An 18,982-nucleotide genomic window follows, 5' to 3' on the forward strand; every position below is an offset into this window, starting at 1 on the left:
CATTTTCTATCTCCCACTCTGGTCTCCTACCTCTTTTCACTTGTCTATCACCTCTCCCTGGTTCTCCTCCCTTTCTCCTATAGTCCACCCTCCCCTCTTATCAGATTCCTTCCTCTCCAGCACTGTACCTTTCTCATTCAGCTGGCTTCATCTATCAACCTCTAGCTATCCTCCTTCCCTTCCCCCTACCTGTTTATTCTGGCATCTCCCCCCTCCTTCCAGAATAAATGGTGTCAGCCCTAAAGGTTGACTGTTTATTTATTTCCATAGACGTTGCCTGACCCATTAAGTTTCTCCAACATTGTGTGTGTGTTTCTTTGGATTTCCACTATCTGCAGACTTTGGAGGGTTTAATGGGGCTTTATAACAGTGTAGTTATCAATCAGAGAGAAAAACCATAGGAATGAAACAATGGCACATTTTACTAACAGCTGAAGATGGCAATTTAACAAAATCTGATAGTTTGCAGCAAAAAAATCAACAAATTGCTGGAGAAACAGGGAAGACTAGACACATCTGTGGAGCGTCTATATAGTTGACATTCTGAATCGAGACCTTGCACCAGGACTGAGATTGTAGTGGGGAGATAGAAGCTGGCAAGTGATAAGTGGATCTGGGTAAGAAGGGGTTGATGGTTCCTGCAACAGTGTGTTTTGGCTTCATATCCTGGGATTTACCATCCCCCTTGTCTCCACCTGGCATCATGGATCTCAGTTCACACGTCTTGTTACTGCCCAGCACCCCAGTAAATAACATAGGACGGCAGAATTATCAGATAGCCTTGCCAGTCGGTAGCTCAGTTGCAATGAGTAAACTAATTTATAATGGTTTCATGTAAACAAATGCTTTTATTATGCAGAAAGAAATAAGGCTTCTTGACTCCAACAAAATTTTTTAGGTGTTGTAGCTTGAAAGTTACATGAGTACAGTTCTCTTACCATGCATGCAATCCCAGCTTTGTAAAAGAATATCTGCATCACCTGAGAATATCTTTGCTGTTATCTTTTACTCTGTAATTAAGACAGATGGATATGACAATAGACAATAGGTGCAGGAGTAGGCCATTCGGCCCTTCGAGCCAGCACCGCCATTCACTGTGATCATGGCTGATCATCCACTATTAGTATCCAGTTCCTGCCTTATCCTCATAAACTTTGATTCCACTATCTTTAAGAGCTCTATCCATCTCTTTTTTGAAAGCATCCAGAGACTTGGCCTCCACAACCTTCTGGGGCAGAGCATTCCATATATCCACCACTCTCTGGGTGAAAAAGTTTTTCCTCAACTCCGTTCTAAATGGCCTACCCCTAATTCTTAAACTGTGGCCTCTGGTTTTGGACTCATCCATCAGCAGGAACATGCTTCCTGCTTGCAGCGTGTCCGATCCCTTAATAATCTTATATGTTTCAATAAGATCCCCACTCAGCCTTCTAAATTCCAGAGTATACAAGCCCAGTTGCTCCAATCTTTCGACATATGACAGTCCCGCCATCCCGGGAATTAACCTTGTGAACATACGCTGCACTCCCTCAATAGCAAGAATGTCCTTCCTCAAATTTGGAGACCAAAACTTCACACAGTACTCCAGGTGTGGTCTTGCCAGGGCCCTCTACAGCTGCAGAAGCTGTATTTCTTCTTCTTCATATATCTTCTGTATTCAATGGCTTTACCTTATAAATTAGATGGGAACTATTTGGATCGCAGAGCTTTAAACCCAAGGATCTATCTAGCCATTTTAACAATCTCCCCAGGAGCAATCGGCTAGAGTAAAAAGGGTAAATCGCATCTCTGTAAAATAAAAGTAATGCCCGTGAGACTGGAACACACAGATTTTGATAATTTACAATAAAAATTGACAAAATAGTCAGTGATTGCTTCAGTGCCAGCAGAGAACATTTCTTTGGGCGGTTCATGAACCACAGCCTGGGTATTAGCATAACTTTTGCAAACCAGAGAGCCAGAGTCACTCAGCTACTTCTGATTAAGGCAGCAAGCTTTATTTCTGTGAAAGGAATATTTTGACTAAATGAATACAAAAATCTTTTGTTCAGTTTCATTAATGATTAACATTTGTTCACAATTAAAAATTTCAGACCTTTTCTCCAATCCTTCAGATTTAATTATGAAGTTTTAATAACTTGGTTTCCAAGTTTTAAATTTTAGATGGCATAAAGCTGTTGACTAGTCAGATTTTCATATTTTGAAACTGTTTAGAAGTCTCATGTACCTGTACACTCAGTGACCAGTTTATTAGGTGCCTCACCAGTACCTAACAAAATGGTCACTGAGTGTCTGTTCATGGTCTTCCGCTGCTGTATCGCATCCACGTCAAGGCTCTCTGCGTTGCATGTTCAGAAATGCTCCTTTGCACACCACTGTTGTAACATACCGTTATTTGAGTTACTGTCACCTTCCTATCAGTTTGAAGTATTCTGGCATTCTTCTCTGACCTCTCCCATTAACAAGGCATTTTGCCCACAGAACTTCCACTCACTGGATTTTCACACCATTCTCTATGAACTCCAGAGACTGTTATGTGTGAAAATCCCAGGGGCTCTGCAGCTTCTGATGTACTCATGATGTACTTTTGGCATGAAAACTGAATTCTCCAACTTCCGGTAATTCCTTCCCCCTCCCTTCCCCCATCCCAATTTCACTCTGCCCCTTCCTCCAGCTGCCTATCACCTCCCTCATAGTTCTGCCTCCTTCTACTACCCATTGTGCTTTCCCCTATTCCTTCTTCACCTTTCCTGCCTATCCCTCCCTGCTTCCCCTCCCCCACCCCTTCACCTTTCCTGCCTATCCCTCCCTGCTTCCCCTCCCCCACCCCTTCACCTTTCCTGCCTATCCCTCCCTGCTTCCCCTCCTCCACCCCTTGATCTTTCCCCTTACTGGTTTTTCACCTGGCACCTACCAGCATTCTCCTTCCCACCCTCCCCCCACCTTCTTTATAGGGCCCCTGTCCCCTCCCTCTTCAGTCCTGACGAAGGGTCTCAGCCCGAAACGTTGACTGTTCATTTCCACAGATGCTGTCCGACCTGCTGAGTTCCTCCAGCGTTTTGTGCGTGTTGCTTTGACCCCAGCATCTGCAGAATATTTTGTGTTTCTGATGTACACAAACCACCCTGTCTGGCACCAACCATCATTCCATTATTAAGGTCACTTAGATCAGTTTTCTTCCCCACATTTGATGACATTTGGTCTGAACAACAAGTGAACCTCTTGACCATGTCTGCATGCTTTTATACATTGAATTACTGCTACATGACTGGCTGATTAGATATTTGCACAAACAAGCAGGTGTACAGCTGCACCTAATAAAGCAACCACTAAATCCAAAAATTAAATCTGGTGCAGGCCACTAAAATAGAGCCCAAAATAAATGTATGCATTTAATCTCTATTTAGAACTATAGAGTCCTAGAGTTGTACAGTACAGAACAGTTCTTTCAGCACACTGCTTCTATGCATATACTAATCCCACCTAGTTCCATAATGCTATATTCCTCTGTCTTGCTCATTCATGTACCTATCCAGTTGACTCTTATATATTGCTACTGTTGATGTCCCTACCAGTTCCTCTAATAGCTTTTTCCAGATACCAAAGATTCTGTGCGTAAAGCTTAATCCTCAAATCCTCTTTAAATATCTTCCCTTGAACCTTAAAGCTATGGTGTCTAGTTTAGGTTAGACTTCCATGGACAACAGAGCTACCCTATCTACTCTATCTTTTTCACTCTTAACTTTGTATATCTTTGTCATGCCACCTCTCGGCCTTCTTAAATGCAAGGAAAATATACTCAGACTATTGAACGTGCCTTTATGATTTAAACTCTCCAATACAGGCAACAGTGCTATGAATCTTTTCCACACCCTGTCTGTGTCTTAATCACAGATACTGTATTGTGTGGTGACCAGAACTACAGACAGTATTCCAAGTGTGGATTAACTTGTGCATGTTTTGTGCATGTTGTTCCAACTCCTGTACTCAATCTGTCATCCAGTAAAGTCAAAAGTGCTGTACACTTTCTTGATCACTCTGTCTATCTCTGGTGGCACTTCCTGGGAACCATGTACTTAAACCCCAAGTTGTCTCTGTTCAATAATACTCCTCAGGGCCCTGTTATTCACTGAGTGAATCCTGAACTGGTTTACCTTTCCATTTGCCCAAGTTGAGTTCAATCTAGCAGTTCCTTGCCCACTTTTCCAGTTGATTTTGGTCCTGTTTCATTATCCACAATACCATAAATTTTCATGTCATCAGTAAACTTACTAATCTTGCCAGCTACATTCTCATTCAAATATTTAATATAATTGCAAACAAGAGGGGACCCACCTGCACACCACTGGTCACAGGCTTCTAGTTTGAAAATCTTCTCTCCCTAACTACCCTTGCATTCTACCACCAGGCCACTATTCCCTGCATTCTATGCATTATAACATTCTGGACCAACCTACCATGCAGAACCTTGTTAAAGGCCTTGCTGAAATGCATGTACACAAAATCTACTACTCTACCCTCATCAGTCCTTTGGTTACCTCTTCTAAAATTTCAATCATATTTGTAAGGTATGATTTCCCATGCACAAGGTCATGTTGAGTACCCCGAGCCATTCCTTGACTTTCCAAAGGCAAATGAATCCTGACTCATAATATCCTGTCCAATATCTTTCCCACCCCTAATGTAAGTCTTATTATCCTGTAGTTCCCTGGCTTATCTCAGCTGCCGTTTTTAAATAAGGGCATAGTATTAACAATCTTCCAGTCCTCCTCATCATGACTTAAAATACAAATGTCTCTGCCACTTTTCTTACATTTAAAAAACTCCATCACTCCATGTTTGTAATATAGATATAGAAACATAGAAACATAGAAAATAGGTGCAGGAGTAGGCCATTTGGCCCTTCGAGCCTGCACTGCCATTTATTATGATCATGGCTGATCATCCAACTCAGAACCCCGCCCCAGCCTTCCCTCCATACCCCCTGACCCCTGTGTCACAAGGGCCATATCTAACTCCCTCTTAAATATAGCCAATGAACTGGCCTCAACTGTTTCCTGTGGCAGAGAATTCCACAGATTCACCACTCTCTGTGTGAAGAAGTTTTTCCTAATCTCAGTCCTAAAAGGCTTCGCCTTTATCCTCAAACCATGACCCCTCGTTCTGGACTTCCCCAACATCGGGAACAATCTTCCTGCATCTAGCCTGTCCAATCCCTTTAGGATTTTATACGTTTCAATAAGATCCCCCCTCAATCTTCTAAATTCCAATGAGTACAAGCCTAGTTCATCCAGTCTTTCTTCATATGAAAGTCTTGCCATCCCAGGAATCAATCTGGTGAACCTTCTTTGTACTCCCTCTATGGCAAGGATGTCTTTCCTCAGATTAGGGGACCAAAACTGCACACAATACTCCAGGTGTGGTCTCACCAAGGCCTTGTACAACTGCAGTAGTACCTCCCTGCTCCTGTACTCGAATCCTCTCGCTATAAATGCCAGCATACCATTCGCCTTTTTCACCACCTGCTGTACCTGCATGCCCACTTTCAATGACTGGTGTATAATGACACCCAGGTCTCATTGCACCTCCCCTTTTCCTAATCAGCCACCATTCAGATAATAATCTGTTTTCCTATTTTTGCCACCAAAGTGGATAACTTCACATTTATCCACATTAAATTGCATCTGCCATGAATTTGCCCACTCACCCAACCTATCCAAGTCACTCTGCATCCTCTTAGCATCCTCCTCACAGCTAACACTGCCACCCAGCTTCGTGTCATCCGCAAACTTGGAGATGCTGCATTTAATTCCCTCATCCAAGTCATTAATATATATTGTAAACAACTGGGGTCCCAGTACGGAGCCTTGTGGTACCCCACTAGTCACCGCCTGCCATTCTGAAAAGGTCCCGTTTATTCCCACTCTTTGCTTCCTGTCTGCTAACCAATTCTCCACCCAGACCAATACCTTACCCCCAATACCGTGTGCTTTAAGTTTGCACACTAATCTCCTGTGTGGGACCTTGTCAAAAGCCTTTTGAAAATCCAAATATACCACATCCACTGGTTCTCCCCTATCCACTCTACTAGTTACATCCTCAAAAAATTCTATGAGATTCGTCAGACATGATTTTCCTTTCACAAATCCATGCTGACTTTGTCCGATCATTTCACCGCTTTCCAAATGTGCTGTTATCACATCCTTGATAACTGACTCCAGCAGTTTCCCCACCACCGACGTTAGGCTAACCGGTCTATAATTCCCCAGTTTTTCTCTCCCTCCTTTTTTAAAAAGTGGAGTTACATTAGCCACCCTCCAATCCTCAGGAACTAGTCCAGAATCTAACGAGTTTTGAAAAATTATCACTAATGCATCCACTATTTCTTGGGCTACTTCCTTAAGCACTCTAGGATGCAGACCATCTGGCCCTGGGGATTTATCTGCCTTCAATCCCTTCAATTTACCTAACACCACTTCCCTACTAACATGTATTTCGCTCAGTTCCTCCATCTCACTGGACCCTCTGTCCCCTACTATGCTCAAGGATATCACTGTTCTTTCCTCTGAACACATAAGTTTCCGTGCCTTATCCATGGTAAATTCAATTGAGAAGTATCCATTTGGGATTTTGCCCATTTTCTGTGTCTTGACACATAGAATACCACACTGCTCCTGAAGGGGACCTTCCCCGCTTTTGGCTGATTCATAATGTATTCTTTTAGCATTCTCCTTTATGTTACCTATCAAGGACACCTCATGGACCTTTGTTGCTCTAGTTCTGTTTTCACAAGTATTCGAAATCTCAACAATGTTGCTTCACCCCAGGTGCCTATAGATGGCATAAATGTCCTAATTTTCTCCTGCCAGACCCTAACATTCCTTATCAACTCAGCCTCCCTAATCTTACCAGCTTTGCCCTTTGTTCTAACAAGCATATGCTGGCAACAAATTCTTTCTATGTCACTTTTAAAGATGACACACATTACAGAAATCAGAAATGGGCAATAGTGACAGGTCACTTCATCATTTGCAACATTCTAATATGGATTTAAATAATACACACAAAATGCTAGAGGTACTCAGCAAGTCAGGGAGCATCTATGTGTACGGAGTCTTTCTTTTGTTACATTTAAAATGGCGATTTTGTTACGTTAATCTGTGGAATGCGGCTTTGTTGTGTTTTAACGCTGCAGAGAGTTTGCGCTAACAGTTTGTTTTACTTTAAATGAGATAACCAGGTTCTATTAGCCAATGGGTGGTTATGTATCGTTTTGTTTTCGGATGCCATGCTGTATGATATGACTGTGGACTGAGTTTTGGCGGGAAGTCGGAGGAGAGACGAGAACCACGGACGTGCAGAGAGGCTCCGGTCGATCACTCAGGGTGGTCCCGAGCTGTGAGTCGACGGAATTCGGGTGGTCGTCTGACGTCGAATTGAGCTCCAACGGTAGCGCGCGAAGAACTTGGACTTTGATAAGTGTTGGCGCCTTTTTTTTCCCATTACTTTCCTCTCTGTATCAAATGTATATTAATGCCCTAGAATTAGTAATATCTATAAAGTGTATGTGTTAAAATTTACTGGGTGTGCTGGCTGATGATTGATGTTTGTGATTGATTCGGGCGACGATTGACCCTGAGGGGAGTGTTGAAGCGGGTGCTGGGCGGGATTTCCCCTAGACATACACGAGCCAATATAACGGAACATTACAAGTGGGGGCTACCGTCCTGGATTTGGACTTTTCGGGAAAGTTGTACTTGTCGTTGCGGTAAGTGGTGTGAAGATGGATCGAGATAAGATTGTAAGTTGGTGTGATTTAGAGGAGGTACTGGTGAATCATGCGTGTGTGGTAAACGGGGTCGATTATCGCATTCCGGCAGAGGTACTGGTGCGAGGGTTGAGTTTGATTAAAGGTATCGGGCAGGTAGAACTTGTAGCTAGAAGGGGTGGGAAAGAACCGGAGGCTAGCTGGATGTTGGTGCGGACGAGTGCCGACGTCGTGACTTTAGAACTACCAGCGACAGTCCATGCCCCGGGGGAGGCGGGGCCGTGGGGTCTCCACATTCTCCCCGAGGACGCAAGTGAGGAGGTGCCGGAGAAGGCCCCCGGCCGGGTGCCCGTAGCAAGAGGTGGAGGTGTGGAGTGGGAAGGTTTGGCCAAGCCCAGACCCCATGGGCGGGATGAGACTGCCGAGTTAACGGCTGCCATTACCTCCCTGGCGAGAAGGGTTGAGGGGCCCCGCCCGAAGCTGAGAATTTTCTCGGGAGCCAAGCCCACCCCGGAAGGGGAGGATGACTATGAGACCTGGGTTGAAGATACATCCCAATTGTTAGAGGTGTGGCCAGTTTCGGATGAGGAAAAGAGACAGCGATTGGTGGAAAGTTTAAGGGGCGGGGCGGCCCGGGTGGTCCGCGATCTGAGAGCGGCACGCCCCTTGGCTTCCCTATCGGAGTGTTTGGATGCTTTGGAGGAAGTGTTTGGACTGTCAGGGGATCCCTGGTGGCATTTAGAAGAGTTTCAACGGATGGGGCAGAGAAGAGGGGAAAAGCTCTCCAACTATGCTTTCAGGCTGGAAGGAAAGCTTACGGGGTTGCTGCGACGAGGTATAGTGAGGGAGGACGATGTGGCGGAGTTAAGGATGAGCCAGATATGTAGTGGTTCCCGGGAGGATGACAAGGTGGCTTGGAGTGTACGGCAGTCATTTAAGCAGAGCTCCCCTCCATCATTCGGACGGCTGATCCGAGAGGTACGGGCCGAGGAGTGTGCTTTGGGCCGACCAGGGGGCTCAGACCCTCAGGGACGGTCTTCAGCGGTTCAGGAGGTGGTAGCCGGGGTGAGACCAGAGAAATCCAAAGGGTCCTCGGGGGCCCGTATCGGGAGGAGAGAGGCGGCGAGTAGTGGGTGCTATAACTGTGGGAGAGAGGGGCATTTCCGCCAGGAATGTGAGTGGCCGGGGGCGTGCTACCGCTGTGGGGAAGCTGGCCACTTGCGGAAGGATTGTGAGAGACGAGATGCGCCGAGGGGGGAGGGCCCCCAGGCCACCAAGAAGGGAGAGGTGTCGGGAAACTTAAGAGAGGCTCAGTGAGGGAACGGACTGGAGTCTCGGGAGGAACACGTTCCCAGAAAACCTCTATGGAACCCCGGAACGAACAAGCCCAAATTCCTGATGGACTGGTCGGGCCCCGTTCCAGCGTGACCCTACGGATAGAGGGAATCTTTGCGAAAGCCATCCTTGACACCGGGTCGCAGGTTACCTTACTGTACTGGTCGTTCTACAACAAATATATGAAGCATTTGGCAGTAACTCCATTTAACGCATTGGAGATTTGGGGCATAAGTGATGGTGATTACCCGTACGATGGATACTTGTCAGTGAGATTGGAATTTTCAGAGGGAGATGTGGGAGTATCGGAAGCCTTTGAGACGCTGGTGTTGGTTTGTCCGGACCCGGTGGAGACCGGTGGTGTTGCCCTGTTGGTGGGGACTAACTCCCCTCTGGTGCGACGGCTCTTGGGAGCCTGTAAGAAGAAGGGGGGGGGGGGAGAACTTTCTGGAGACCCTCTCGGTACACCCCATGTTCCGAGTGGTGTACGAAGGAGTGAGTGACCCCCAGGAGCTGGATCCTGAGTGCAAACGAGGGACGGTGTGGTGCACTCAGGCGAGGCCTAAGGTGATACAGCCAGGGGAGGCAGCATTAGTGATGGGAACCCCCAGATTCCCCGGATTGCCGCCGGGAGAGGCCCTGCTAGTAGACGCCCCCGACGACCTGGAAAGGGAGTCCTGGTTCCCGACTGGGGCGCTGGTGAGACCTGAATTGCAGAGGCCCTCAGCTGTACAGGCACGGCGGATGGGGGTGATGATACGGAACATAACGGAGAGGGAGATCACCTTTAAGCGCGGGATGCCCCTCGCGCACTTGTTCCTGGTGACGGTGATGTCCAGCGCCCCCGTGAAGCCCACTGGAAGAGAAATATTGGGAAACGGGGGGCGGCTGACCGAGGAGGCCTTTAATTTTGAAAACTCCCCTGTACCGCCGGCGTATAAGAGCAGGCTGGTGGAGAAGGTGCTTAAGTTAGGGGATGTCTTTTCTCAGGGCGAGTTTGATGTAGGGTTTTCCAAGAGCACTCGGCACACCATTCGGGTAACAAATGACACCCCGTTTAGGGAGAGGTCGCGGCGGTTGGCCCCAGCAGATGTGGAGGATGTGCGGCAGCATTTGCGGCAGTTGAAAGATGCAGGGATTATTGCGGAGTCCCGAAGCCCATATGCGTCCCCCATGGTGGTGGCAAGGAAGAAAAATGGGAAGGTACGCATGTGCATGGACTACAGGACCCTGAACCGCTGCACTGTTCCCGACCAATATACGGTCCCGAGGGTGGAAGATGCATTGGCCTGTCTGAGTGGTGCACAGTGGTTCAGTGTATTGGATTTGCGGAGTGGGTATTACCAGATTCCGATGAGCGAGACTGATAAGGAGAAGACAGCCTTTATCTGTCCCCTGGGGTTTTTCCAGTTTGAACGAATGCCCCAAGGTATCTCGGGGGCCCCAGCCACCTTTCAGCGGCTCATGGGGCGGACAGTGGGGGACATGAACCTGCTAGAGGTATTGGTGTACCTGGACGACCTGATAGTGTTTGGATCTACGTTGGAGGAACATGAAGAGCGGCTGCTGAAGGTGCTGAGTCGGCTGAAAGAGGAAGGGTTAAAACTTTCCCTGGATAAATGCCAGTTCTGTAAGACGTCGGTCAGCTATGTCGGGCACATAATCTCGCGAAATGGAGTGGCCACCGATCCGGGTAAGATAGCCGCAGTCACCACCTGGCTGAGACCTCAGAAGGTGAGAGCCTTACGCTTGTTTTTGGGGTTTTGCGGATATTACCGGCGATTCGTGAAAGGATATGCGAAAATGAGTCATCCATTGAACCAGCTGTTGTGTGGCTATCCACCTGTGGGGAGGAGGAGGAAAGGAGACCGAGGGTCGCAGGTAGGAGGATACTTGAACCCGGGGGAGCCTTTTGGATTGAGGTGGGATGCTCAATGTGAGGAGGCGTTCCAATCTCTGAAAAGGGCGCTGACACAGGCCCCAGTGTTGGCGTTTGCTGATCCCCGGAAACCTTATGTTCTACACACTGATGCCAGGCACGACGGTCTGGGGGCTGTTCTGTACCAGGAACAGGGAAACGGATTGAGGCCAGTGGCGTTTGTCAGTCGGAGCTTGTCGCCATCTGAGAGAAACTATCCCACTCACAAGCTGGAGTTCTTGGCGTTGAAATGGGCGGTGGTGGACAAGTTGAGTGACTACCTATACGGGGCCCAGTTTGAGGTGAGAACTGATAACAACCCCCTCACTTATATCCTGACCTCGGCGAAGCTGGACGCTACTGGGCACCGGTGGTTAGCAGCCTTGTCTGCCTATGAGTTCAGCCTGAAGTACCGCCCGGGGAGTCGGAACATCGATGCAGATGCCCTGTCTCGTCGGGCGCACGACGAGTCGGGCACGGCCGAGGAGTGGAAGAGTGTCCCTGCCCAGGGAGTAAAGGCCATGTGTCAAGTTGGGAGCGACGGGGAAGTAGGAGCACAGATGGGAACGGATCGGGCAGTAGATCAACTGGGGGCTGACGGTGACGCACTGCCCACTGTTTACTGTAATGTGACTGCTCTGAGGAACAGGCAGCTGCCGGAGTTGAGTCCCCAGGAAGTAAAGGCGGCTCAGCGTGATGACCCAAGCCTTGGCACTATCTGGTACGCGGTCAGCCAGGGTGATATGGGGCAGGTGGAGAAGGCGAAACATGCCTCCGTTCCTCTACTACTGAAGGAGTGGCCCCGGTTGAAGCTGAAGAACCACGTCCTGTACCGAGTCATGTCGCCTCCGGACCACCCCCGGCGCTGGCAGCTGGTCATGCCTGAGAAGTATCGAAAGGCTGTGCTTCAGGCTCTACATGATGATTCCGGGCACTTAGGGGTAGAGAAGACCTATGGATTAGTCAAGGACCGGTTTTACTGGCCCCGGATGAGGGTGGAGGTGGAAGAATACTGTAAGACCTGTAGCCGTTGTGTCAGGAGGAAGACCTTGCCTGCGCAGGCGGCTCCGTTATCCCACTTGCAGAGTGCGGGACCCCTGGACCTGGTGCGTATGGATTTCCTGTCTATTGAGCCGGACACCAGCAATACCGCGAATGTCTTGGTCCTCACGGATCACTACACTAGATATGCGCAGGCTTTTCCTACTAAGGATCAGAAAGTGACTACAGTGGCGAAGGTGTTATGGGAGAAGTACTTTGTTCATTGTGGCCTTCCCCGGCGGATCCACAGTGATCAGGGACGGGACTTCGAGAGCAGGCTTATCCATGAACTGCTGGATATGCTTGGGGTTGAAAAGTCCAGAACCACCCCCTATCACCCGCAGGGTGATCTTCAACCCGAGATGTTTAACCGGAATCTGCTGGACATGCTCGGCACCTTGGAGACTGGACGGAAGAGTAAGTGGAGTCAGCACATCGCCCATTTGGTTCATTGTTACAATTGTACTCGCAATGATGCTACGGGGTACTTGCCCTACTATCTGATGTTCGGACGGGAAGTGAGGTTGCCCATTGATCTGTGTTTTGGGACTGAAGCGGGGGAAATACCTTCGAAGCCATGTCTGAAGTATGTGTCCGATATGAGGAGAGAGTTGAAAAGGGCGTACGAGTTGGCTGAGGCGGCAGCCACCAAGCAGAACCAGCGGAATAAAAGGAAGTATGATCAGAAGGTAAAGTTCGTCCAGCTATTGCCGGGAGAGCGAGTCCTTATCCGGAATTTAGGACTACAGGGTAAGCACAGGTTGGCGGACCGTTGGGCAGCCACCCCATATGTGGTGGAGAGTCAGATGCCGAATCTCCCGGTTTACCGGGTGAGACCTGAGGGCGGGCAGGGGCCTGTCAAGGTACTCCATCGGAACCACCTGTTGCCTCTGGGTCGAGAGGTGAAGATGGACCCAGGGCCCGAATGGGAGTTTACTCCTAGTACGAGGACTCTGCGAGGGCGCGGGGCGCGGGAAGAGCCCACTGCGAAGAAAACGGGGCCGGTCCCCACCTCGAGAAGGGATACGTCATCGGAAGATGATGATTCGGACGTGTGGTACCTGCTTCCGTTCGCTGATTCCCCGGTGCCAGGAGAAGAGACTCTTGGCCCTTCCATCACTGAGTCAGGGGAACCGAGGGAGGGTGTTGCAGAGCCGCCTGTATTACAGCCGGCATTGGGGGAGGAGAGGGTGGAGGCAGAACCCGAGCCAGAGGGCTCACCGGGGCAGAGGGATCCCGGTGAAGGGGAAGGTCCGTCAGATAGGCTCGAGGGGTCAACTGAACAGGGAGAGACAGCAGAGGAAGTCCAGAGGCCTCAGAGGAGTAGGCATCCCCCGGAAAGACTCACTTATATAGCGTCGGGAGAGCAGGGTGTGATCTCTACTGCCCTGCAAAGTTATGTCACTGCGTTATGCACCTGGGTTGGGTTTTGTGTTTTACAAGGAGTACTGGTGAATTCTGTTAACGTCATGAGGGCATGACTTTTTGAGGTGGGGGGAGAGTGTACGGGGTCTTTCTTTTGTTACATTTAAAATGGCGATTTTGTTACGTTAATCTGTGGAATGCGGCTTTGTTGTGTTTTAACGCTGCAGAGAGTTTGCGCTAACAGTTTGTTTTACTTTAAATGAGATAACCAGGTTCTATTAGCCAATGGGTGGTTATGTATCGTTTTGTTTTCGGATGCCATGCTGTATGATATGACTGTGGACTGAGTTTTGGCGGGGAGTCGGGAGGAGAGACGAGGAGGATGGCGGACGTGCGGAGAGGCTCCGGTCGATCACTTCGGGTGGTCCCGAGCCGTGGGTCGACGGAATTCGGGTGGTCGTCTGACGTCGAATTTGAGCTCCAACGGTAGCGCGCGAAGAACTTGGACTTTGATAAATGTTGGCGCCTTTTTTTTCCCATTACTTTCCTCTCTGTATCAAATGTATATTAATGCCCTAGAATTAGTAATATCTATAAAGTGTATGTGTTAAAATTTACTGGGTGTGCTGGCTGATGATTGATGTTTGTGATTGATTCGGGCGACGATTGATCCTGAGGGGACTGTTGAAGCAGGTGCTGGGCGGGATTTCCCCTAGACATTCACGAGCCAATATAACGGAACGTTACATATGGAAAGGGATAAATAGTTAACTTTTTGGGCCAAGACCCTTCATAAGGACCGGAAAGAAAGGGGGAAGAAACCAAAATAAGATAGTGGGAGAGAGGAAGGAGGACAAGCTGGAAGGTGATAGATGAAGCCAAGTGACAAGGGAGGTTAGTGGGTGGGGGAGGGTTGAAATGAGAAGCTGAGAGGTGATAGGTGGAAAATGTTAAGGGCTGAAAAAGAAGGAATTTGATTGGAAGGGACAGTGGACTACGGGAGAAAGGGAATGAGGAGGGACACAAGCAGGAGGTGATAGGCAGGTAAGGAAAAGAGAAAAATTGAGGGGGAACCAGAATGCGAAATGGAAGAAGAGAATGAGAAGGGGAGAGAAATAACTTGAAGTTAGAGAAATTGATGTTCATATTCTTTTCCTCTGTATGTAGTTCACTATATCATTTACTGTAAAAACATATTTCCTATATCTGCAATAATTAATTATCATGGCAAAAGTTTAAAATATTCCATCCAGTCTCTCAACAAAACCTCTCAGAATTTCAGACTCGAGAACCAAAATTTTCTAAATGTATGGCCCATGGCAATCCAATTCAGGCCAAAGACAAAGCTAAAGGATTAATGAAGAGCTCATGCTTTCCATTATCAGATGGAGTCAAAGGTAAAATGAAAGGTCTGCCCAGTTGGTATAGTTCTGAATAATGTGCAAAATACATTTAGTCACTACCTGGAAACAAATCACAAGCTGTCCTCTAGAGTTTGAAAGGAAAAGAAAACTTACACTAAGCCAAAAATAAATGTTAGTACTGCTAAACAAAGGCTTGGACAAAGAAGTTGATAATTGATTAAGGTAAGAGAACAGAGAGGTGGAGGCACATGAATGCAGGAATGTTGAATGTCTTTTGAGATTGGACAACACATCATGACTAGAGACCGGGGAGTGTTTTGTTAAGGATATTTATGTGCTTGGGTTTATAAAGGCTTGGAATGTTTATAAAAGGACTTGACTGCATGGATTTTGAAGCCAACAGTCTCTTCCCATTGGATGGGAAATGGATATTGAAGAAACAATATTTTTCATTTTACATATTTGACTGAGGACAGCTGTTGTGAATATTAGTTTTTTCTTTACATTCCCTTATAGTACATGGACATCCAGAGTAGTGTTAGCATGTATTATCCATCCTGGCAACAATCAGGAATGATGATGTACTTCCAAGTATCCACCAAGGAATGGAACAACACTATACGGGGGGCAGAGCATAGTCATGATGATGCTAAACGGCGACTCCTTTGCTTGCATCTGTGGATGCAGCTCTATTTGATATCTCTTTTTTTCTCTCTCAGGACCTTGACCTGGAGGTACACTCTGACTTTGGTTCTTTGCGGGAATGGAACCCAATCTCAGGGCCTCACGGCCGGCCACTTTTCAATATGCCAAGGACACAGCCTGGAAGATGAGCGTACCTTCAGGGTGCTGCATTTTTGTGGCTCTGGAGACCGGCTAATTGAAGGCTGGTCCTTACAACTGAGGCATCACGGGAGAACACGGAAGATCGGAAGCAGTGGGTTAACTGCTGGGGGTTGTGTGCCCAGAGGCCTGAGTTCTTTGGGCACAGAGCTAGGAAAAAGCGACACAACAGATTTTGAACACTATAAATTAGCAAGTAGTTTGCTATGTCTCCCCTCTCGCTGTGAAACAGGGACACCCCTTTTTCCCTTATGAGGGAGAGAGAGAGATCTTCCAGGTGAATGAGTAGTCTTTGGTGTACTGCAACTCTGTGTCTTTATTGATGCTCTGCTGCACACTTGAGTACTCGGTGGAGGGTGCTGATGGAGGGGGCGGTGATCGCCTTGCTGCTGCTTGTATGTGGGAGGTGCAGTGGTGGGGTCTTTGGGGTTCGAACATTTTACTGTCATTCATTCATTCTTTGTAGCACTCCTCTGCTTTTGCGGATGTTTGCGAAGAAAAAGAATTTCAAGATGTATATTGTATACATTTCTCTGACATTAAATGTACCTATTGAACCCCAAGTTACTTCTGCCTTGTCCTTACGGGAGGTAAAGGACACTGCCTGGAAGGTGCATTCATGAAGCAAAGGACCCAAATAACATTACACAACATACAAGGAAAGAAAGGCTAAGGGAAGGGGTTTATGAACAATCTATGAATGAAGCCAGAATGGAGAGGTAGGGCACTAAAAGAAATCTTCTCGCTAGTATTCACAAAGAAAGTGAATGTTGCAGCTGCCGCACAGATCTCCATAAATGAAGTGGAGCCACTTAGCAGACTTAAAGGTGAATAAATCCTCAGGTCCAGATGAGAATTATCCCAGGTGACATGGAAAGGAAGTACAAAGGCTCTGGCTGAAATGTTTAAATCTTTGCTAGGTACAAGTGATGTACCAGATGACCGGAGGACAGCAAATATGTTCCTCCATTACATGAAAGGCAGCAAGGAAAAAAATTGGTAACTGTAGACTTGTGAATTTATTATCCCCGCTACGGAGGATTTTGGGAACATTTCTGAAAGCAGGTATTAATGATGAATTGGGAAGATAGGAATAATCAGATAGTAAAGATAACTTGGTCAGTGGCAGATCATGTCTGATCAATTTGATTGAATTGCTACAAAGGTAACAAGCAGGACAGTAGATATAATTTACATGGACTTTAGTAAGGCCTTTGATGAGGTCCCACATGGGAGATTAGGATCTATGGGATCTAGGGCAAGTTTGGAAACTGGATCCAAGATAGACTTAGTGATAGGAGACAGAAAGTAATCCGCTTGTCTGAAGGTATGTGACATTGCTGCAAATAAGTTTTTCATTGCACCTGTGCATGCATGTACCCATGCACTTGACAATGAGCTTTACTTTGCCATTGCTATCACAGGGTTGCTTTATGCAGTCGGATTCCTGTTGTTTTGCACATGGATTGGTGCTGGCACCCTCTTTTGTAGTGGATATGGATGTAAATGTGGATATAGATGTGGGAGGCATAATTAGTAAATTCATAGATGATATGAAGAACGATGGAGCGGTTGATCGTGTGGAAGATCTTATGCTCCAAAGGAATATCAATGCATTGGTGAAATTGGTGAAAAGTGACAAATTCAAAGATTCAAAGCCCATTTATGATCAAAGTATGTATGCAGTATACAAACTGACATTCATCTTCCCCACAGACAGCCACAAAACAAAGAAAAAACATAGAACCCATTCAAAGAAAAATGACAGCCCCCACCCTATCAAAATGTGCAAACAACAACAAAGAAAAATGAGCAAAAAACAGAGAATATAAAGCACAGAATTGAAGAGTCCAGGAATATTTAGTTTAGCCCAGTGTTCGTTATCTGCAAGATGCCCCGATTCAAAATGGACCAAAATAGCAACTAAAACAAGGAGTGACCAGAAAACAGAAACACATCATAACATGAAATGTAGAGTATAATCCACAATTGATTGAGCCTTGCCCAGGCCCCAAACCTTTGGCACCATCCTCCGACAGCATCGAGGGAGCATTGCCACATCTCCAGATTTCACTCAAGGCCTCACAGAACACCCTGGGAGGCAGCAAAGTGCCAGATCACTCTGAAAACATACCACCAAAATGTAGGTCACAGGTTCCGACAGTTGCAGAACCGCATCTGAAAGAGAAAAGAAGAGGGTAAAAAAAGTGAAAGTAGTAGTTCGTCCTTGGTCCTTAGTCCCAGTGTTCACTGGGTGCCATCTTCTTCCAAAATTGAGTTTAATCCAGGCAAATGTGACTGAGTAATAATAACTTTAAGATATGCACCATGAATGATAGAGTGTTAGGGAATAAAGAAGAAAAGGAAGCTTCCGGAGAATCTTAGAAAGTTGGTCAGAATCTGTGGGAACGGAGTGCTGGTGACGATTTGGATTGAGACCCAGCACCAGCATACTGAGGAACAAAATTCATGGTTCTTTGAAAGAAACAAACTTGGTGATAACATGGTTAGGAAAGCATATGGGACACTGGGTTTAGTTTGCTGGGGCATCAAATTCAGAACTAGGAATTTTATGCTCCCACTTTATCAAAACTTGGTCAGACCTCAGCTGGGGTGCTGTGTGTATTTCTTGTCAATCTGTTTCAGGAAAGATATGATAGCATCGGTGTACTGCAGGGGAGGTTCACCAGGATATTGTCTAGGATGAGCAATTTAGTTATAACGACAGACTGGAGAAGCTACATCTGATATTCCTGGAGCATTGAAGGTTATAAGAGGGGTAGCTTAAGAGGCATTTAAAGTTCTGCAGAGACTACAGGAACCTTCTCCTCATATTGGAACTGAGCAAAACTACAGGACATAGATTTAAGCTTAGGGGAGTTTGGATTTATGGGCGACAGGAAGGGTACCTTCATCCAGTGAGTATTAAGTCCCTACAGCTTTCCACTTGACAGAATGGTTGAAGCTGGCTTCCATCCACCTTGAACCTGGTTTCAGTTCATTGCTCCTGATTGTGGTAGGGGTGCAGTCATATAACTGGCAGAGCAACATTAAAATTAGAGGCAGCAAGTTAATAAGTCATCATTGTCTATTTTGCGGCTCACCACCGTCATGGTTTAAAATGGTGTGAGTGATGCCTAGTGACTAATTATTGGCAGCAAAATACAAAACAAAGAAAACTGCTTAACACTTTATTGATAACACAATATTAATAACAGTTACTGCTAACAATTGAGGGGCATGCAGAAGCAAGGCTAGGCAAGCAGAGATGGCGGTGGAAATGCAGGCAAAGGTCAAGTCAAGTCACTTTTTATTGTCATTTTGACCATAACTGCTGCTACAGTACAC

This window comes from Mobula birostris, chromosome 5, assembly GCF_030028105.1.
Source record: "Mobula birostris isolate sMobBir1 chromosome 5, sMobBir1.hap1, whole genome shotgun sequence".
Lineage (NCBI taxonomy): Eukaryota > Metazoa > Chordata > Chondrichthyes > Myliobatiformes > Myliobatidae > Mobula > Mobula birostris.